The 23,968-nt window shown below is 40.1% G+C and overlaps 1 protein-coding gene across 2 annotated transcripts in view; it reads left to right on the forward strand.

Moving 5' to 3' along the window:
* The window catches only part of LOC144062691 (uncharacterized), a 161,971-nt gene continuing 138,003 nt past the window's right edge, over nucleotides 1-23,968 (forward strand). For both annotated transcript variants that reach the window (XR_013296437.1, XM_077584323.1), the window contains exons 1-2: nucleotides 1-180; nucleotides 12,255-12,354. The gene's annotated coding sequence lies outside the window, so the exon portion shown is untranslated. The remainder of the gene's footprint in view (nucleotides 181-12,254; nucleotides 12,355-23,968) is intronic.

A 23,968-nucleotide genomic window follows, 5' to 3' on the forward strand; every position in this document is an offset into this window, starting at 1 on the left:
ACCTGTTGTGTCCAGCTGCACTTGGCGTCATGTGACAAACGGCAGAAAATCCAAATATTGTATACAAGCCGCAATTTAAAAGGTGATAAAACGGAATTAAATCCACAACTACGATGAGAACACAAAGAATGAGGTGGGGGCTTGGAAAGTGCCGTTTCTCCTCCTCTGTTCATCACTCCGGTGAGTTTACTTGCTTTACGTAAGTGTTGTTGATTATTCACGTCATGTCATGTTTGTCAAAACGCAGTGTCGCGTTTTTTTTTTTTTTTGAATTGATGATGACGCCAGTACATCATCTGTTAATAACAACAATTCATTTGATTACTCGCAGTTGTTTGGGGGTAGATACTCGCTCTGTAAAATGGCTGCGAGCAGCACAATATTTAAGGATGAATTATCAACGAAATTCAGTCAGGCAGTCATCACTGATGTCGTTCAACATCTATAGTGCACCCTTTCACGGAATTCCTCCAACACACACATAATGTGATATTTTATGTAACAGTCATGCACAAACAGACCCCCCCCCCCCCCCCCACACACACAAATATCTGCAAACAACACCCAGTAACGGCAACTTAAAAAACAAAACAAAGAAACCACATGCACATATGTAGCTATTTTTAATAATACATTTTGAAACAAGGAACATAATGTGGCAAAGGGGAAGCTCTGTAGGGCTTTCAAATAAACTTTTGAACAATACATTACATGGCTGACTAATATTTTGTATAGAAGTAATAAGAATAACCATGACATAGGCACTCAATATGTGTTTTGCCCTCTTGTGTATCGTCTGCCGGCTGGTTGAGACGGACGGGCTCTCTGGGTTGCGAGGCATGTGTCAGACCTGTCGTTGCGCCGTCACAGACCATTGTGGCAGTTTGTGATTGATGTGGAGCGGCGACAGAACCGGAAGAATGATAGCAAAAAGCAGCGCAGTGGGAAAACAAGGAGGTGAACAGTAGTTGCGCGTAGACGTTGTTAGGTAAAATAACACGGCATGCATTTTTTGGGAGCCTTTAGAGAGCCCTAGATGTCATTGATGAAGTGATAAAATAACACAAAATCTTTCCCAGTAAGTGTTCTTCTCACCAAAGTGTTCCAGACTATGTGCTAGTTAGTTATCAACCTCCAATGTTCAACACAATCTATTATGTGACACTAGTTCGCTTACCAATTCTTGTTAAAAAAACAAACAAACACTTTCCATCACTTTATGGAACAAAATAAACACATAATGACACTCGTACATGAATTTCTAGGGCCCACAACTGATGCTTGGTCACTTAGCATGCAGGCTAACGTTAGCTTGTTAACAGCTAGCTGTTTATCTAAGCTAATACCACCCAGCAGGCCAGGCTCCACCTTTTAAAGACACACAAATCAATTTTTTAAAATCAAATTATTGATGCTAATCAGTAAGAATACTTGGTTTTGATGTTGGTCACCTCCAACCACGTGTTTCTATTATTACTTGTCAGGATAACCACTTTCTTTTTGGCACACAAACAAAACTATATTCAGTCACATGTTTCAAAGAGGCCCCACCTGCTGCTCCATATTGTCTAAAAAAGCAATCGTATTTGCAAATATAGTGAAGCTGCTCTCCCATTCACAGTCCTCTCCAATTATCCTAATCCTTCCTCCGACCTTGTGATGTTTCCTCCCTTTTTACCCCTCAAACAGTCGCCAAGGGATGTAACGGCTAATGTAAGAAAGGTAATGGTCCTCCTCTTTCTCTACGCACCCCTGCTCCTCTCTACTTGTGCTTGCTTGGTTGTGTTCCCTGTGCCCTAATTCAATTCTACATGCTTTTCTTGGCTGGGCCAGCCTCTTTCTAAAGTTTCCCTCTCTTGTTTTCCCCCATTAAATCACTCTTCACGCTTTTTTTTCACCCATAGTTTTGCTTCCAAAAACTTCTATTTCTTTCCTTACTCGCTGTCTCCTTTGTCCCACTTGGTCTGCTTTTACTGCTTTGTCTGATTTGCTACCTCGGGTTTGTTCCGAGACCGTCTCGCTCGTCATCTCAGGCCATCTGCCACCGTCAGAGGGAGCAGCTTACTGGGAATGAGAAGGGTCATGTACAGGTTAGGGATATCACTTCCCTCCATCGTCTTCTATTCTGTCCTCGGTCGCCACTCAACTCACAAACTCTTCTCCATGGTCGTCTTTTTCCTCCTGTCTCCTCAGCATACCCCAGGCTTAAAAAATATTATTTTTTTAAATGTCATAATTCATAAACTACCTCCAAGGTTGAAAATGGTTGGGACGCATTTGTTTGCCTTTAGAATCCAAGTTTCCCGTAGAAAACCAAATGGAAATGGTAATGATTTAAGTGCGCAGTCAGATTAAAATGAGTTAACCTTTGTGTAATGAAATGAAAATAATGTTAATTTACTGTGTGTGTCTGATGCTGCAGATGTTTAGGGAATTGGAGAGGGAGGTTGGCTAAAAGGCCGTTTACTTCCTACATTATATATGTGAATGTTTCTAAACATATTGTACTTAGTGGCCAGGATAGATAAGCATTGTGATGATGTTTGTCGCTATGCTCAAACTGCGTGTGTGTTATATCAAATTAATCCAATTTATTTCATTCATTTGTAAAAGAAAAAGACAATATAAAGCAATGTTGAAATTCAAAGTAAAAGAAATGAATATTTACGAGTTGTTTTACACTAAAAGACCCATTTCTTGACTCAAAGGTAGAGGATCGGTCATTTTTTGACCCATGTTTTTCGAGTGTAGGTCAGTAGAGGTAATATTATATACATGGTAATGAAATTTGTTCATAAGTTAATTCTAGGGACCCCAGCCAGATCCCCTTGTGTCACTATTTTACACACATCTTAAACTCAGTGTACACTCTAAAAACAGTTGGGTCAAAAGTCACAATTATGGATAAAAAAACGGACCGATCCACTTTATGGGTCAAATTGACCCAACTTTTTGGGTTGTTTTATACAAAATGACCCACATTTTTGAATTTTTTTATGAGTTGTTTTACACAGAAAGACCCATTTCTTGACTCAAAGTTGGGTTAAGTAGAGGATCGGTCCATTTTTGACCCATAGTTGGGTTATTTTTGACCCAACTGTTTTTAGAGTGTAAGATAAATTAAACATGAATGTGTTAAATATGACCCACATTTAACTACTACTAACACAATCACACATGAGAAAGATTAATGTCCTTTGAAACTTCATTAACTAATTACATTGGAAAAGGAAAGTAATTTCCTGTCTCCAGAGGAAAAAAAAAAATAGAAAAGAAAAGGAAAGTAATTTTTAAAAACAGTCCCCACTATTTGCGTCAAATAGGGCAAAAATCCGTGTAAAATTGACACCTACTGAAACGCATTTTGAGGGAAAAAAGTTTTTTAAATTAATCGATAATCAGTGTTTTTTTTCCCTGACAAAAATCGGTATCGGCATTGGCCTAAAAAAAAATCGTTTGGGCACTAATATATATGTATAGTATGTGTATATATTTATGTATTATGGATGTGCATTTTCTCCTAGAAAATGGTTCGATTCATATCTCGATACATGGGGTATGATTTGATTCAAGTTGGTGCACTTGTAAGTCAAGGTAGCACTGCGTTTCCCCTCGCACAAATTTTGCACCAAATTCAGGTTTCAGAAGCGCCTCTGTAAATGACTTAAGCCAGAAAAAGTGTAGGTATAAAAAGTGTGCTGATGGATGATGTAAATGTATGATGAGGCTGCTGCCCAAGAGCTTTGTGTACACAGATGCATGATGAGGAGGAAAGAGACAAAAAAAAAAAAGGTGAAGATCGTCGGCATGTGTGTGTGCGTGTGTGTGTGTGGGGTGGGGGGTCAGCCGAGGGGATCATCTTCCCTCCTCCTCCCCCGGCCCCAGCCAGAAGCCCCCGGGGGTCCCTTGGTTCCCGAGGAAAAACATCTCAGGCCCCCATCACCCCTGAACCTAGCGCTGGGCTGTTTACCTTGGCCTGGCTGCCTGACAGCTTTACTGATGTTACATACAGGCACACAGGGACCCTGAGTCAGAGAGGGTGAAGGAGGCGATGGAGGAGACGAGGAGGAGGACAGATGCCGAATGGAGCGCGAGTGGGTGGAAAGTGAGCAAGAGTGGCACAAATTGAGGTGAAAAGGATAAAAAGGGGGGCATGGAGACGGAGGTGTGAGGGAGCGAGAGTGTTGCCTTACCCTGATCTTAATCACCTCGATCAGATCCATTTGGCAGATCTCCAGAGGAGGGAGCCGCTCGGAGGCCAAGCGAGTGCACTCTGAAAGAAATATTGTCGACAAAAACGTCTGCGCTAAAAATACAGGCATTCATTTCCATCAGCTCTCCGAGTAGATCACTGTGTATATAAAGCAATATTTTGTTTTCGGGATCATTGCTCAGGGAAGTATGTGGGATTCCAAAAGCAAATGTGGAATGGAGACTCACTATTTTGACAGGAGCTAGTGTTACTCATTACAGCGCGCCGAAAAAATGTATACGCACGTTTCAAACTGTTAGGGAGCGAAAAGGGCAGAGAGAGAGAAAACACTGGTGTACCCGTTTTAGCTTTTTTTTTTTTTTTTTTTTTAAACAAAGCTTTACAAAAAAAAGGACACACCCATCAATCAACTATAAAATCGTGTTTTCGACCAAAGCTGCCATCTTTTATGGCAACATACAGTATATACATTTCTGTAGGCGTCTGTTTGTTCATTTCTGGGCTGGGCCGGGCCACGGGGGCTTCCACAATAAGGGTGGGAGGTCTGTTTTGCAGCCCAGAGCACTAAGTCTTGTTTGTCTGTCCTGAACAGCTGGACAAGCTGTAATAATACAAACAGGCCTTTGAACAGGCTGCTGTGTTGTGCCGCTCCGGCTTGGGTTACATCCCACACGCACACACACACACACTTGCTCACAATAGCAACCACACATAAGAAAAACACACACAAAAAAAAAAAGACAGTCCAAACTACATGTGTTCACGCGATGGATAGATGAATGTGCATGCGAGCGCTGACACAAACAGCTCTTTAAAAGCACTCAGCCAGTTATTATAGATAGATACGTAACCTTGTGGCAAAATGTCTGCCCCGAGCGCTTTCCTTGGTCTGGACGTGATTGATCGTTCCCAAAGTCTGCCGTCGCACCGCTTGACGCCTTGTTTGTGTGTCGTCTCTGTTTGTTTGCTTGTTTGTGCAGGCAGACGGGTGGCTTGCTTGTTGTTTGTTCGCGGCTGATCATTTGCCACCATGAATCACTGGTGGGGGGGGTGGGGTGGGGTGAAGTGCCCCCGCCCCAGTACACACGCATACCTATTAGCACCCCTCTCAAACTGATTTAGCCTTGCGCAAACACATCGGGCTCATGGTGCCGTCGCCCTCTTTGAACGGAGGCTGCAACCCTGAGAGGGCACCCAAAAATCTGTTGAATGTCGTTCCGCACGGCAACACTGACTGATGGCTTCCTCTCTTATGTAATGCGCTGCTGGGACTCACCTTGGAAAATAGGTTTTCGTCGCTCGTGTACACGGAGTGCAGCTTGCCAAAGTTGAATCGGTCGGAATTTTAAAAAAAAAAATTTTTTTATTTAAAAAAGGTTTATGAAGCACTTTTTGATAATACTACAATTTTTAGTTTTTGTTACTTTTTACACTTTGATCAGAATGTGAAAAAAAAAAGCAAAGTCGTTCTATTATGCCTTTGTCATGAAAGGAGAATTAAAGTCAACAAATGGTTTGTGGAATATGACTTAAGCAGCAAAATCCACTCGTTTTTACCCATCTCAGGGGGCGGCCATTTTGCCATTTGCTATCAACTGAAAATGACGCCACAGTTGCTCAGGTATTGACCAATCATGACTCATCTCTTTCGAGTTTGGTCATGTGACTTTTGCAACTGAACCGTTATTGGGTGTTTGTAACCTGGCAAGCCACACCCACTTTCTTTTTACAGGCGTCCATAGACAGCGAATCAAATTCGAGCAATGTTCACATTAATAGTGGAAAAACCTTTGAAATTATTATTTTTATGTCTCATTTTATCTCACGAAAAGGTGTTTGGAGACTATTTATATCTACTGTCTGTCCATAATAAATACCCCCCCCCACACACACACACACACTGTATGAACATCCAAGAGGAAAAACGTGTTTTTGTCTTCAGATGACTAATTACTAGCCCCTTTCAGAGTCCACGCTTAGACCGTACACGCATTATGAAGAATAACAGATTGCATTTGGAAAGACCCTCGTCACCCCTTTCACCATTGCTTTCACCAACTCCCATAATGCATCTGCTTTGAAACACCCATAAAATGAACATAGACAAATGTTTGTGTAGTCCCAATATTGTGTGTTTTTAAACCGCAGCTTTTCGTCGTTAATGATTTTCGTTTTTGTCCTACAGTAAATGTTAATCAAAAAATTCGGCCATTATCATTTTAAGTGTAATCTTGCTACTGTGGTAGCAACCTAGCAGCTGTCAATCAATCAATCAATCATTAAGTCCTGCGCAATGTGTGAAATGTTAGTCACACAAAACTTCAATATTTCAAAAGCATGCAAATGCTTTTAATGACACCTCTTTGGCTCCGACGGGATTTGTGCATTTCCTGAAGGAACAGAGGGCAAAGTTGAAACAAATCAACTGTCACCTGGATGTGGAAATCATGACACGAGAGCCAATTACGCCTGACGTTTGGCGTGAACTCTAAATAAAGGCAATTTGCAGCTCATTATTTTTACTCCCGAAACGCATTCAAATTAGATGCAGGTCCTGCACCGCAGCCCCCCGCCGCCCGTGGGAGCCCAGCGGTGGGTGCTGGGAACAAGACGTAAAGCGGGCAGGGCTAATCAAAGTAAATGAAAACACCTGTTTGGGTGAAGTGGGTATCGCTCCGTTTTTGTCTTTTTCCTGCTGTGTAGCATAACTTGCTGCAATTGGAAAGGTCTTATACTAGCAATTACAATATAGTTTGTAATACTTTTTTTTTTTTTAAATGTAGGGGAGACCTGAGCGAGTTTTATCACTTTTTATACTTTCATATATTTCTTGGAATCAATACATTATATATAAACAAAATGTATACCAGATGAAAGACCAAAGTCTTAGGTATATTTTTTGTATTTATGTCATTTTCATACTTTGTATCAGTGTAGAGTTATAAGCCATCAAATGGCGGGAGTGAACATGTGACATGTTGCCCCACCAATGGGTAAGTTGTCACATATGTAGGGTAAAATGCCACATTGGATTTTGCAACTAATAAAACAAGGACGCAATTATCCTTGTTCACCTGTTTTTTGTTTGTTTGTTTGTTTTTCCAGCCAGAGAAATTGTTTATCATTGATCTTGAAAATCTACCAGTCATTGAGCAAACTTTAACATAAAATATTATGAATTGGATTAAAGTCCTTAGGAACTGATGGCATACAGGTGCCTGTTTTGCTTCCCTTAAACAGAAAATTTGGGATTAAATTGAATTTCAAAAAATAAAGTATTCCGGTTAATGGATGGACGGTTCATCATGAGACTTAAACCAGTCCCGATATGTGGGCATACTGTAGTTCCAACAACTAAAAAAAAATCAAATTTTTAACAATGAAACAAAACCTGGCAAAGTCATTTCCTCACTCTTCAGACTCATCATCTGAAGAACAATTCTGGCATATGTAAACAGAGTTGTCAGAAGTGCATTTTTTTTAATTGGCCCATACTTTGCATATGTGACAACAAACCCCAAAATAACTGAGACAAGTTGCCCCAAAATAGCATGTTGGCTAATAATTGCTCTAGTTTGAAACTATCTTAAAACGGAGCAGTGAGTGAGGCACGACAAGATGCCTGAATCTCTCCTGTAACGCTGCTATAATTTGTCTATGTACGACGCCTGTTTCAAAATGTATTAATTTGATATTTATCTTTTTTACTTTGGGTTGTGACTATCAATTAATTCGTGATTTTAAAAGACAAGAAAATTCCTGCTAAGAATTTGACATTAGTGGAATATTTTTTCTAGGGATGATTGAATATGAATACTAGGTATCTGCCTTATTTTAAGGATATCGGGTACTTGTGGCGGCTGCTGATACCAGTCACCAATACTAAAGTCAAAACCCCCCAAATCTGACAAGTCCTTCTCGACAGCATTTGCCGCTATACTGTGGCATTTTGCCACATCGGCGATTCCCATTTTTTTGTCACTGAGTTATACCAAAAGTGCAACAGGTATTCATACTCCATATCAATGAGTACTCAGAGTAAATACCCGTACTTGTGTTTGTTTAAAAAAAGTTGTATCAAACATCCCCAATTTTTATTTGAATTTAGTGTAATCATGAGAAACATGATTACATTCAAACATGACAAAATGGCAGTAAAAAAAAAAAAGAACAGTACGAGGGGATTTGTTGAAAAAAATAATAATTCTGATTTATCTACGTATACGTACAAAATAGACCATGGTAGAGTTTAAAAAAAAAAAGGGCAAGTTTGGAGCGAGAAGCAAAAGTGTACTCATGGGGATCGGTGGCGTCATGGGAGGGAGACATGGGTACAAGGATTTGGAAGGGACGGCACATCTGCCGAATCCATTAAGAAGCGTGTACGCCGTGTGTGACGTGTTTTCACTGCCAGCGTCGGCTAGGGTGCGCGCAGCACAAGTGGGATCGAGTTTCGTCCGTGTGCGGTGGGGGGCCGTCTCCAGTTTTGACGCGTGATGATTTAGTCAGGTGTGGGTGTGCATTTTCCAATTTGGAGGGAAATAAATTAAGTGTTTTTTTTTTTTTTATGAGACTTGTGTCCCTGGCCGTCTCTGGGTTCAGCCTCCCTCCCGCTGTGCACTGTCAGCCCAACTGATGTGTTTATAAAGAGCGTGGCAGCGGGAGCTGGACACACAAAACACATGTGCATCAAGGCGAAATAAATGCACAGATGTACGTATATAGCAGGGAAGGTTTTTTGTGTCAAGCTGTGCTACAACATAAAGACGACACGACGCGACTTGTTGCAACGAGTATGCGTTTTTAATTTAAGGGGACATATTTGTAGCACGGAAGAGTGACTTTAATTGCCAATTTTAAAGGTGATATATTGTGGAAAATGTACTTTTTATTGTTTGATCCTTTTTGACAAAAGCATGTCGCAGATAAGTTGACCCGAGAACTGTTTGAAATTGTGGGGAAAAAATATATACATATTAATATGACCCTCTCTCTGCAATTAACTCATTAAAACCCAAAAATGCATACATATGTTTTGTTTTTTTATGCTAGAGCATACAGTAGGCTTTGATACAGCTTCTGACATGAAGAGGTCGCTTAAAGCAGTGGTAGTTATTACAAAAAACGGCCAGCAGTTGTCAGCAGAGTATAAGAGATCAACCAGGGCTAAGTTGCAACAAGCTCTTTTCCCCAGTGTTTTCAACAGGTTTGTGAATAATGATGAGACTTAGCTATATTCTAATGCTAATTGCTGCAAAACGGAAACAGATACAAATATACTTTTTTTTTTTTCCTGACGAAAGAAGAAACTCTAATCTTTGTTTTGGTAGGTTTCATGTTTTTATAGCAACAGAACACAATATTCTGTGGGCCAAGCAAAATCAGTCAAAATCCAGTATAACAGCCGAGAGCGAAGGGGGTGGAAAATGGCTGCGAGTGAATGAGTTTATATTCAAACCGGAACCTCTGTCAAGTCAAAACAAAACCTAAGCAGAGATGCAGTGTTAACTAGCAATGTTATTTAACGTCTGACAACTGCACAAACATTAGAGATTTAATGGTACGTCAAAGTTAAGATTTGATTCGTATCTAAAATTTTGGATACACATTAAATTCAAATTATTATTTTTTTAAATAAATAAATTAATGTCAATTTTGTAAACATATTGGCGTGGAATGTACCTGGCCTATTACATAAATCTGTGAACAATTGGCGCTCGCCATGATTAAAAAAAAAAAATCGTTCTTTTTTTTTTTTCCCTCTTAGGGAATCGGGTACAAAAAAATTGCACGAGACAGCCCAGCTGCTTTGAACGGAGCTAATTAGAGAGAGTGACAAACGTCATGTAATTCAGAATCTTTGTTGTACGTTGATCCAAGCATGCCATTTAAGACACGTCAGAATTGAGTTCTGTTTTAGTTTGTGGGAAAAACGGCAGAATATGCCTCCTTAAAGGGGAAGTCAACCCATTTTTTTTTGTGTGACAATATGTTACATGCAGCCCTAAATATGGTATTCTGGTTAATATTGTGTTAATGGAATATGAGTTAAGGACTAAAATCCAGCCGTTTTTATCCATCTTGGGGCGGCCATTTAGCCACTTGCAGTCGACTGAAGATGACATCAATGTTGCTCAGGTCTCAGGTAACAACCAATCACAGCTCAGCTTCAGAAAACAGGTGAGCTGTGATTGGTCGTTGCCTGAGCAACATTGACGTCATCTTCAGTCGATAAAAGTGGCAAGATGGCCGCCCCCCTGAGATGGATTTTGCCTCATAACTCTTATTCTACAAATGTATATAGTAATCAGAATGTCAGGCAGAGCAGGTGTGTGGCTGGAGAACAGATGAGTAGTCCCAAGCTTGAATGACTTGTGTGTATAAAAAGAAGATCTGGTTGAGGTCGAAGCAGGAAACCCAAATCTTGCGTGACCTCTAACCTCAGTTTGGTTTCTCTGCTACTGCTCCCACATGTGGCTCTAAATGACTGCCTTGAACTCTCTTCATGTTTATCACTGTCTCTTTTGTGTGCGGGCCCATGCGACTGACCCGACTGTCTGTTTGCCTGCCAGCCCCTGACTGATTGTCTCTCTTCAACAGCTTGTTTATTTGCTTTCAATCAACTGCATTATCAGCAATTAGCGGCACCAATTGAGCTCAAGGCTGAAGACAAACATGCGCTATTAAGTACATTTTCACATACTAATCCGCCTGAATAAGTTCAACATTTGAACCACAATGCCCAGTCAATTTACTGCAGGGAGTGCTTATAAAAGTCTTTGGTAATTTGAAGCATTTCTAACATAACATGCAAGCATGTTTTTGTCTTTTTTGTTGGCAGGAAAAAAAAAAAGACCACTTAATTAAAATTGAGCGATTCAAATGTATCTGTGATTTTGATTTGAGCTTCTCATGATCATTAAAACATAATTGAAAACGGGTGGATTTTTCATCTTAATTCATATTCCATAAAAATACATTATTAACTCATTCACTGCCATTGACGGTTATAGATGTAAAAAATTCATTTGAACTATTTCTATTAGTTTAACTTTTTTTCCACTTTTGTTAACAAGAGTATGAAAACCTAGAATTTTTTTAATTGTACATTTAGAACATAGACAATTAGTGATTAATCATGAGTTAACTAGTGAAGTCATGCGATTAATTACGATTAAAAAATGTAATCGCCTGACGCCACTAATTTTTAATAATCTTTTCTTTTTTTTAAATTGTGTCAGGCGATTTAAACTTTTGATTGTAATTAACTGCATGACTTCAACAGTTAACTCACGATTAATCACACATTTTTACATCTGTTCTAAATGTACAGTATTTATTTTTCTAGGTTTTCATACTCTCGTTAACAAAAAATGTTAAATAGAAATAGTTCAAATGAATTTTTGACGTCTATAGCCGTCAATGGCAGTGAATGAGTGTTTAGACTAGTGGAAGCGCATAGAACATATTATTGTCAAGAACATTTTTGGGTTATCTTCACTTTAAGCACAACGAAAGATATTCAACAAAAAGATAAGAACTCGAAGTCAAGGCAGACTTTGTAGTCTGAAATGAAGTTTATCTGTCGGTGATGTCACAGGTGCCACACGCCAGTCGCATCGTCCCCCTGATAACAATTATGAGCTCAAACTCAAATCTAGCTTTCGCAAGACTGTCGCCGCTTCACTTTCATATAAGCTCTGATGAATCACTGCAGTTTGAAGTTTGAATATTTCCCGTCAGTCACAACATTACATTGGATGTGCTCCATTGTGTCTTCGGGTTTCTCGTGTGCTTGACAATGAATGCTTTCGGTTTATCACCTCATTGTGTGCATTATGCAATCGTGAAACCAACGTCATCAGGACTTTGCAGCAATCGAACCTTTTTATATGTGCGCTAAAATCCTTCTGACTCAATGAACAAATCAAACAACTTGTCTCTTCTTATGTCGGTATACTATTGAATCATGGAGTTTTTTTTTTTAATACAAATCGATGCTTCAATTAAGCTCATTATTAACAGTGAAACTTTTGTACAGGAAGTCGGTGTGGACAAGCCCGTCATGTCTGGGCGAGAGAATTTGCCGAGCCCACCTCCCCGCGCGAGATGATCGAAGTAGATTGGCAACTTTGACTGAGGTGGGTCAAAGTCTCCTTCCTTTATGAGTTGTTACAACATGAATGGGAGCACAGAGCGAACCGAACGGGAGACGGGGAGGGAGGCATAGGAAGTCAATGGTGTAGTTTTTCTCAGCTCTCGCGCGCCCCTGAGCAAGGTGAGAGGTGGGGGGCCAGGGGGCACTGGCTGTGGGTGGTCAACATGATCGGGACAGCGTGTGTGTGTGTGTTTATGTGCGTGTTAATGGCTGTATGTGCTTGAAAGTCAGAAAGAGAAAGGGGCTCTCTATGCTAAGTATCCAGCCATGGGAATAATCAAATGCCTCTCATATTTCCTTCTCACCGCCGTTTGATGCTTTGCGCCCCCCACCCCCCTTTTCCTCTCCATTCTTGTTTTTCGATCACTTTTCTCACCCTCAGACTGCGGCTTCTATTCTTGTGTCATTGTTATTCCACGCTTAGCTTAGCCATGCACATTCTCTGAGGTTTCGCCTCTTTATGGGCTGCAGAATGAGGTGTAGACCAAAATGACTACCCTAATCGAGAACCCGCACGGGTCCTAAAACAACACGCAGCGTTTAGCCAACATAACTCATTCCTTTTGCTCGTAAAATACCCAGGCCTAATAAAAAAGGGCATCAGGCAATGAAAGTTGAAGTGGCGAAATTCATGCAGCCTCTTCGTAAGAAAAACACCCGACACGGAGCTTTTATAGAAGAGTCAGTTCAAGGATTTTGGATGATGACATCAATGCAAAAGCTTCTTCGCATTTTGGTGGAAAAACAACTTACAGTTGGAAGTTGTTATCGTAATTTGGTTGGCTTGGCAAGGAACACCGAGGAAGGGCTCAAATTTTAGATTCGATTATTTGCCAGTATTTACGTCCATCATTTTTTTGTTTTGTTCGTATAAGTATGATCCAAAGATAACAGATTCAGAATTTTAACTCATTCACTGCTGCAGACTAGAATGAGGGCCCAGCTATTAATCAAATTCAAAATCGACATTGCAATGCAGTAGATAGCAATTTTCAAATGACCAATGCTGCAATTTTGAAAGACAAAACCCAACCAAGTATAATAGTGTCAAATGGCCTGTATTTTAGTGTAAGGCCAAGACATTTATGAATATATGATATTGTTTGTTGTAATGAACACTAAAGTATTGCTTGTGTGTTAAAAAATTCAATAAACGGGATGAGAACTTAACACATTTACTGCCAAAGACGGCAATAGACATCAAAGATCAGTTTTTACCAGACTGGCAGTGAATGAGTTAAATGGCAATATTGAGGGAGATTTTTTTAATTAGTAGGGATGTTCGTTTTTCATACCAAGAACAGTATGAGTACTTAACTCTTGATTAGTCACAGATACCACTAGTATTTTTGATGCATGAAAAAAATGAAAATTTTGAAAAAAGACCATGCATGAAATTAATGGCAATTTTTCTAATTACCGATTGTAAAACGACCACGTCGCGAGTACTGATACCTTGAAATAAGGCTGGGTATCAAGCACAAACCGATACTTGGTATCAGTACACGCCCATCCCAAATAATTGGGTAAATGCCGCGTTCCAACACTTGTACCCCCTCTCCTGCGCCCCCAACCGCGCTCTCCCGCCCGTCGCAGGGCGTCTCAGCGCTCTGAAATGCTGCGGACAACTGAGGCAGGCACACTACACTCTCGCACCCGTCGAGGGGAAACAAAGCCGGTGTGTGAAAACCCGGAAGTGGGAAGTCCCGCCTCCTACGTGGCATATACCCCATTAGATCATTTCACAAAATTGTTCAGCCCAACAATTATATTTGCTTTTTAACGGGGCGGTGTGGAAGACAAAAAAATCCATGTAAAAATCCACTGGTGTTGCACAATTGTATATTGATAAATACATTATTTTGCCATCAAAAGCCCTTTTTCAGTATTTTTTATTTGAGGTGTCACAAAAGCAAAAAATATTACCATCAATATCACAGTTCTCTTTTCTCTATTTTGGGTGAGAAACACTGTTTTGTTTTTTGAGACAGCCCTTTTTTTTTTACAATTGTTAAATCCTGAAATAAACCGAAAAAAGCTTGTAAGAATCTTGTTTCTATATTTTGTAACTCTTAAAAGATCAGTCAAAATGCTCTAAAAACTACTTGTCAATATGGAGAACTCTGCTTTGAAAATGGCTAGCAGTCAATGTGTTAAATTTGGGTTATAACATGACAGCGTATCACAGCAATCCTCAGATAGCATGCAAATGCTGTGAGCAGCATAGGAACGATATTAAAATCTGAATGGCAGCTTCGGAAGTGCTTTGAGGCCATGTGATGACATCATTGTCACATTGTTTTTCTTGCCACGCTCATCTCCTGCCAGAAGTCGTCCAATGATCAACAGCCTGCCTGCTTTGAATTGGAAAAAAATATAAAAGTATAATTTGTCCCACACTCAAGTCTGATTGATTACCTTCCCAACCCTCTGGCGTTTTAATGTTCACCATGTCTTGTTTTGTCAAAAGTGTAACTGTCGGGCTTGCATGCGACCTTGCGATTGGCTGAAGTTGTATTGAAATTGTAAGATCAGCGCGGGGCAGCTCAGCAACTGCAGTCAACAACTGCCTTCTGTCATCAGATGCTGCGAAATCTAAACACTGGCGGCCACAAAGCGTATTCCCTCTTTTCCCTGTGACTACACTCGTATCGACTTCCCAAACCAACGTTAACCACGCGCACATGTTCTTGCTCATTCGGTGTGAGCCTCCCCCGCCATTTTTTTTTTTTTTTTAAGATCTTTTTCGCCCCTTTTGGTTTTCATACCGTCCATATTCACACCCATCTTTGATGTCGTCGCTCTCGGGGGTATCGCTGTCAAACGCACGCAGTCAAAAGTTGAAGCGTTGCACGCTGAATATTGATCCAGGCAGATCACTTAGGACACGATCAAGCGATCTGAGGCAAGAACATTCTTTTCAGATGGCCCGGGAGTGACACAATTGGTCCCGCATGCCGTTTCCCCCAGTGAGCATCGTTGTCACGTTCACAGCTTCCATATGTTTGAAAGTCGATGCAGGATCGGGCACGGGGCCGATGCCAGCTCCTGTTCCCGAGCGCAACGCACGGAAGGGAGAAAAATGGATAGCTTTGACAACACAGAAAGTGGGATGTTTTACCCAACCTCTGACACTCAATACTTATGTGATTTACCACTTCTGACTTTCTGACTTTCATTTTCCTCTTACGCTGGGCATACGCGGTTCGGTTTCAGAAGTGTTGTTTTTAAATTCAACCTCGCACTGCTACAAGTTAATCGACTGCTTGAAGTGCACTCTACACTCGATGTACAGGCCTGTGCTGTTCCACTTAAGTTCTATAGGTGGTGGTAATGCACGATTCCTTTTTTTTTTCTGAAAAAAAAAGGGTAATGCATATGTATATATATATATATATATATATATATATATATATATATATATGCTGTAAAAAATGAGTGCGATATTGATTTGTGTTGAGGTAATTTTTCTACCACTAGATGGCATAATTGCATTTGTAAAACGTTGGTGACTGCGCAGTGCATTTTTCTTTTTACATTAAGAAATGTTTTTAACATGAAGTAACTTGTGAAATTCTGCACATTTTTAAAATGATAACATACAACTTGACCCCAGTCTCCACAAATCGATGCATTATTATTACATTTCTTACTGATAAATTTTGCCGTGGATATGTCCGCTGTGTTGCGACTGGAATTCCCCCAGTACAGGCTTTACAAGTAAAGGGCGGTCATTAATCGCGCATAAAAAAACATTTTGTGGCGGAAGTTTAAATTAACTCAAAATGAACGCACTAATTTTGACACCCCTACTTGTAATATATGCTGTTGTTACATTCATCAGCTGGCGACATCACCTGAAGATAAAATTGTCAACCAGCTCTGCCAATATTTAATTGGAAGTACATTTTTAACAGTAATGTTTGATAATGAAGATTTTATGAAAAATAGAATTAGGACTTAAATACTTGTTTTTAAAGGGGACGTCATTCCCCAAAACAATAATATGTTGTTAGTGTCCCCACGAGTCAAAACATGGAATTCGAATTATTATATAGCAAAATCTATTTTAGGGGACGGCCATTTTGTCACCCGCTGTCGACTGAAAGCGACATCGTGGTTCAGTTAACGACCAATCACGGATTGGATGAATAAAACTGGTGTTTTTTGCTGCGTAATTAATTTTCCACCTATGCAATATTTATTAGAATATTATTATTGTTTAGACTAGTAGGGCTGTATAGGACATATTATTGTAAGGACAATTTGGGGGTTGACTTCCCCTTTTGTAAAAACAAATAATGGAAGTCTTTCATGATTTCACTTAAAATAAATACACTACTTGTTTTTATGACAAATAAAGACAGTCTTTCTGGATATAAGCAATTTTATCACCACTGTATGCATATTTACAAGTAGCCCTACTGAGCATTACTGCCACCTACAGGGCAGGAGGGAGGGCGGTCAGCTTCATTGCTCCTTGGCAGAGGTCTGTCCTCAACTGCCCTCTTCCTTTTTTGGGCGTCTCCCAGCTCGACTTGTCAGTTTTTGCTCCGGCAGCAAATGTTGTGTAACGACTGGGGCGGGGACTATATTTTGTCATCATTTAAACTCTTTTGGCAAGCATGCGAAGGTCCTTGGTGTTGATTATGTTGACAGAATTATGTTACTGACAGATGAACATTAGATAGTAGTGTTACTGGAAAGGGAAAACTGACTCCACACACACACACTCAAGATGCTCCTGGAGCTTGCCCACACATGCTTGTTGTCCCTCTTAGTCAGTCTGGTTGACACATGGCTATGACAGCCACAAGTCTGTGCTTTGAACACATAGTAAGGCCGGCTCATGTATTTACCAGCTGAAACCCCTCAGCTTGAATGCACTTTACAGTGCTTACGACATACTGTAGTGGGCGCCGTTCTGTCACCCACGCTCCACTTAGCTCGCCCCACCTGCAGGGTTTTTGTCATTGGGAATGCCATGCTGTTAAAAGGCGTGAAGGCAAAAATGATGATGGGGTTGGGGCGGGGTGGGGGGGGGGTCATGATGTTAACCGTCACTGTAAATAGATATAACTCAGCTAGGCACTGTGCAGTAGCTGCAGATTGTTGTCCTTCACTGTATCTCTAACTGATAAGGTGTGAAATATAACGCTTGATGTGTGTGTTTGTGTCAGGAGGGAAAATATAATGAATGGAGAAAAAGCTACATAAAAAAAAAAAACACAAGTTAATGTTTTATCAAAATAAGACCTCTTGTGTCTTTTATATTCTGGACAATGAAACGACCACACACAGTCAAATCATCCAGCATAACATTACTTTAGTGGCAATGCAAATTAGCTCCCTTGATATACTTTACCTTTTTTTTCCCCTTGCCATAAATGACCCTGCATCGAAAAATTCAAACACACCGTTATTATGTGATTCTACCTATAATATTGTAAGTCACTAATGTGCACTGTCCCTTTTTGAATGCATTCCCTGACATATTACATCTTGCTGTCCTTGCATGCTTCGACATCTGCCTTTGAAATTTACTGCACTACTTCTTTCACCAATGAGTTGCAAGCCCTCTATTTTGTCAAAATTAGGGCCTGATTGATAGGTAATTTTTATTTTTGATATTTGGCAGAATAAAATTCGGATGACTGATTTTTTTTTATTTTTAAGGCCGATACGGATTCTTATATTTGGCAGATTAAAGTTGGGATAACTGATTAATAAAAAATATATAAAATATAAAGTAACTTTTTTGGGGTCCCTTAACACCTTCAACAAACATGGATTACAAGCAGAAAATTTGACTGTTTTACATTACTTTCTCCTTTAATATTTTTTTTAGCTTTACATCAGAGAGAAAAATCATTTAACAAAAAAAAAGGAGGGTGAATGTTTGAACGTCAGTGGATGGACGAGTACCAAAACCAGGTCGATACCCCACCTTATTTCAAGGTATCGGTACTCTCGACAGTCCTCTTGTGGCCGTTTTATGATCATTAAATGATAAAATAGAAGTATAGAAAAATTGGCATTAATTTAATGCCATTTTAAGGAAAAGTCATATATTGTGATATCATTGTTTTTTGGTGGGAAATTTTATATATCAAAAGTCCTAATGGTATCGGTGACTACTCAAGAGTTGAGTAATACTGTTATTGGCTTGAAAAAAAGTGGTATTGAACATCCCTAAATTATGCAATTATATTTATTTTAATGTAATGTAATGTGTTGATGTGTAAAAAAAAAAGAACGAAAAAAGATATGGCAAAAAAATTGCCGACTTTTAAATGTAAATTTTAAAACGGTTAATATCAGCCGATTTCAATCGGTCAGCTGATTAATTGGTTATACCCTAGTCAAAGTCTAATCAATGACAGACAGGATCAACAGTTTTCTTTGTAAAGTGTTTAGAAACGATTAATGCAAATTTACAGATGTAGGCAGTGAGTGCTTCGATGAATAATTTGTAAATCACAACTTTGACCTCAGGCATTTAAAAAAATAAATAAATAAATAAATCATCTTCCTGAGCGTTCATTAATCTCAAGTTTATGCTGCGGCACGGACAGAAAGACACAACTGCTGAAGATTATTCCCAAGATGCCTCTTCTCCACCACTTATCTCCTCTCCCGCTTAATGAGTCGTCGCTCGCCGTGTCTGATTCTCTGCTTTGATTAGCTAATGAGGCAGCGTGGCACCTGTCCTTGTGACAAATTAGTCTGTTTCATACATAAATACTCTGAGGACAGCTTGTTAGTCTTTTACTTTGTGGAATATTTATTTAGTCACTGATCTGCTATGTTAAGGAATTGCATAGGGAAGGATTGTCGCTTATTCTTCTGTCGTAATTCATAAAATCCACTGAAGTGGTTAAATTTATTTTTTAACGTAATGTAAGATTTGTTTGAAATAATCAACTGTTTGGATCATAGTTGTGGTATCCATCCATCCATTTTCTTGACCGCTTTTCCTCACAAGGGTCGCGGGGGTGCTGGAGCCTATCCCAGCTGGCTTCGGGCAGTAGGCAGGGTACACCCTGAACTGGTTGCCAGCCAATCACAGGGCACACAGAGACAAACAACCATACTCACAATCACACCTATGGACAATTTGGAGTGTTCGATTAACCTGCCATGCATGTCTTTGGAATGTGGGAGGAAACCGGAGTACCCGGTGAAAACCCACGCAAGCACGGGGAGAACATGCGAACTCCACCCAGGAAGGCCGAAGCCTGGACTCGATCTCACGTCCTCAGCACTGGGAGGCGGACGTGCTAACCAGTCAGCCACCGTGCTGCCCATAGTTGTGGTATAATTATTGAAATTTATTACAGGGGCAATTTTTAGGGGTTGTGTCAATGGCAATGAATGAATGAACTGCACGTTTTCTTCTTGATCATCCAGAAATGGGTACGAAATTACCCACATTACAATTTTGCGTCTTGTTGAATAAAGAATACGACTCTTCACCCTATAAGCATTTATTTGCATTTAAATAAATGACATACTGTTACTGTATCTAAAATATCCGCTCTTAAAATGGCAGTTGGCCATGACCTCCACTTTGGATGTTTGCACTTTCCTCCAGTGGATTGACAGACCTACTACGCCCTTGCAAAGTTTTAGAGAAGAACAACAGCTTACGGTGGAAGAGAGCACACTTTTACTGCTCGGACTCAAATAAAACAGGAGGACTTTGTGGTCCGCAGTGCAGTTGGAAAGACAAATATTATTTTTTTTACGAGCGGGAGAAGTCCGGAGACGAGCGGCGAAAGAGAAAAAAAATAAAAGCCTAAATGATTGAATGGCTGAAGTATTAAAGCTCGTAACTTTGACCGTGGGATTTTGTACCGCGCGGAGGTGGGTGAGAGCCGCAGGTGAGTGCTGTCGGAGCGGCAATTAACTGGGTTTGTACACCCGCGAGTAAATAAAGTTATGCATTAGATGCTATAAACTTACCTTGGCAGAGCAATTGCCTTAGTAAATCTTTACATTGGAGTGGAAATTGCAGTTTAATCAGTACTTCTAAATAAAAACTCTTAAACCTTCAAACACAACAAGCTGTGTTTAGAAGAAGGCAGGGGATTTTTTTTTATTTTTATTGCATGCATTTTAGTTTCTGGTGCCGCTTTAAGTTGCCCTTTGTCTTTTTTTTGTACGTACAAACAAAAGCATTTTTAGTTTTGTTTTTAGTTTCTTTTTTTATGACCAATATTTTTTTCCAGCTCATAAGCATTCCTATGAACATTTAATTGAGTGCTTACAGTAGAATAGTGGCAGGGAATTTAACAGCAGATGTTGAACACTCCCCCAAAAAAAAAAAAAAAAGCGAATTTCTTGCTTCAAGCTGTTTATTGCCACTTTGTGAAATTTACAGTCAAACATGAAACAAAGAGAAGTTCGCGAGCTTAATTTGAACAATATAGAGTGCAAAGAAACAATGAAATGAGCATTTATATTAGTATTTGGTACCCTGATACCTGAAAATAAATGGCAGCAACACATACGGACAAACAATATGCTAATACAGGCATGCTAGGGCTGGGTTTAAAAAAATCTATTTAATTCATTTTTCGATATCGATTCAACCATTTAATTAATCTTTTTTTCTATAAATTCATGTGAAAATAGAATCTTAGTGAGAGGCCCCAATTTTTTTTTTCTTTTTTGTATCTTGCCATTTTCTTGAAATTTATTGTTCACAGGGTTTTAAAAGCATTTGTTTATATTTATGAAATACATGACTTCTTGCACTTCAAGACGATTCTTACAATGATTTAAATAAAAAAATATATATTTTAAAACATATTTATAAATAATATAAAATATAAATAGATTACATTATAAATTAATTAAATTATATAACAAAAATTTATGCTACATGAAATCCTTATCTGAATAAAATCAATAAAAACGAGTTGAATAGGAATCAAATCCATTTTAGATTTTTTTAATCAACGTATGGACAAAGGCTGTTTAAGGTGCTCCAATTCCACGCATTGTCCCCCCCCCCCCCCCGCGCTACTTATACTGTCAAGGAGCATTTTCAAATGGTAGGTGGCTACCTGGGAGACAAAAAAACTGATTGCTTTGTCGTATAAATCCAGTTTCAGGTGCTGAGTAAATGCAGGTTTGAATATGGATACAAATCTGATCTGAATCCAACCTCGGTTTCCTCGAGCCTTTTTTTCCCCCTCCTTTGAAACTCAGGCTGTTTGAAGTCAATATGCTAATGTTGACTGGCATCATAAGGCTGATTATCCGTCTACCACCTTGTCAACCCATCACGATCATTGCCTGAGCAGGGCCGCCACGTTCGCCCGCGCTGCTGGTCAGCATTTCAGGAAGGGCTCAGATTCCAGCCCTGATTTTTCGCACCCATCCCCTTTCGGGGAGGGGGGGGGGGCGGATGAGCCTGCAGGCATGTCAGGTATGCCAGCGCTCTGAAATGGATGCCCCCACCATGGGGTGCTGGTAGAGACCTCCAGATGGTTATCACACGCAAGCAGTCAACGCGATATGTCACCATTTTCGAGTTAGCCCCCCCAGTGTCCAAATATGAGCTCATCACAACAAAGAAGTGACACAAATGTTGGTGACATGATTGAAAGACGGAACACTTTGCTCGCACATGTGCCCGACTCTCACTTTCCAGCTGTAGCTCTCCTGCCGGGACCTTCTCCTGGTAGCTATTATGGGTGTGTGTATGTGCGTCTGGGTGGTCCTGCCCCATCTCCCTCCCTCCCTCCCCCCCTCCCCCTAATAGTTTTATACTGTTGTGCGGCGGCAGTGCCCGAGGGTCGGTTGAGGGCGGCGGGGGTTCGGTGCGGCCTCGTTGAGGAAAGCAGACGACAAGACTAATAAAGCTTCACAGGGTCTAGGCCCATCGCTCTCAGCACTTCCTCCCCGCTGCCCTTTCTTGCTCTCTGTTGCCCCCTCTGTCCGTCACCCCCCTCACAGGCACATGTGGTCCGGTCCTAATGGGACCCAGCTGGACTCCCACCTTGTGGACCCCGACTCGGGCGCTACTCTCTGTGTTCTCCCTTTCAATCCTCCGCCACAGATGGCACTCCTTCAGGCTGCGTATTCACCACCGGGGGGATGTTTAGCATCCTTTTATTTTTGCCTTCCTCTTCCTTTCTTTTTTCTTACTCCCCATGTGGCGGTTGTCTGAAGTTGCGCTTCAGGAGTGGAATTGCTTGGGATTTTTTTTTTCCCATGCAGATCGGTTCTTTCCTCCCCGGTTAGTCCATTCCGACCACAGCGAGTTGTTCACACATCAGGCTTCCCCTGGCTGCCTTCATGTGTGCCCGCTCTGTGGTGAGGTAGCGTGGGGAAACATTTGCTCCCCAGACGTGCGCTCCTTCATCTCTCCGGAGTCACACAATCGGCATGTAAACAGGGCGGTGCTAATGGGCCGTCCCCGAGCGTTAATGGTACACAAAGAAAAGCAAGCAAACAAACAAACTGGAGAATTTCAGTGCGCTCGCCTATGGAACGTTCTCACAGTGCGGCAAGGGGACGAAAGTTACCGCTTATGTCCAGCACACAGGCATGAAAGCTTACAGCGGGGGTTCACAAACTACGGCACGAGGGCCATTAGCGGCACGCCATCCATTTTTGCAATGGCCCGGGGGGACATACAAAATAGTAAAAATGACATTTTACACGGACCACAAGGCTTGTCCGGCCCAAAAAAAAGGTGGAGATGAGAAGGAAGGGGGTCAAAAAAATAACTACCTCTACTGCTGATAAATTGGCTAATATACTTTTGAGCTTTTCTAAATATGCGAAGATACAAATAAAATATTTACGACTAAAATAACACAATTACACTTTAAAACACTATGGTGAATAAATGCAGTTCAATTTTAGAAGCAAAAATAATAAGGTTAGGTTTTAAAAAAATCGATTAATCAATATCAAATCGATTTTTCCTTTGCTTAGCGCGATAGTCATTCAGAACACCATGAATTGATTATTTAAATGTTTTTCCTATGATTTCATGAGAAAATATAAATATATTTTTTTATGTACTGTTCACAAAGTATTTCTTACTTTTCCGAAAGATTATTGCACTTTAAAACAATTCAGAATATTTTTAATTTATATTCATAATGATCAAATTATAATTATGAAAATAGTAATTTCATCTCATCGCTAATGTCAATGCTCGTGTAACATTTACGTGATTATAAAACATTGGGTTGAATTGAATAATTAAAAAAAAATCTAAATCGATTTTCATTCTGTGAATCAAAATTGAATTGATTCAAGAAATTAGTATCGATATCCAGCCCCAAAAAGTAGATTCTTCCACTTACTGCTATGTCAAGGTCAGATTTTTGAACATATCACACAACTGTATATATAAAAAAAAAAAAAAGGTCAGCTAACAACAGGTTGCTCTTGTTTTGGTTCTGAATGTTGAGATGGGAATCGGCAGGGGTGGATCTAGTCTGGTGCAATCCAGGGCCGTGGCCCACCCCAAAATCTTGAAAAACGTTTTGCCTTATCATCTTTCACAAAAGCTGTTATGAAACAGTTAATCAAATTAACCTTATTGTTTGCTTGGCTGATTTGAGTGTGTT

This window comes from Vanacampus margaritifer, chromosome 13 (assembly GCF_051991255.1).
Source record: "Vanacampus margaritifer isolate UIUO_Vmar chromosome 13, RoL_Vmar_1.0, whole genome shotgun sequence".
In the NCBI taxonomy this organism is placed as follows: domain Eukaryota; kingdom Metazoa; phylum Chordata; class Actinopteri; order Syngnathiformes; family Syngnathidae; genus Vanacampus; species Vanacampus margaritifer.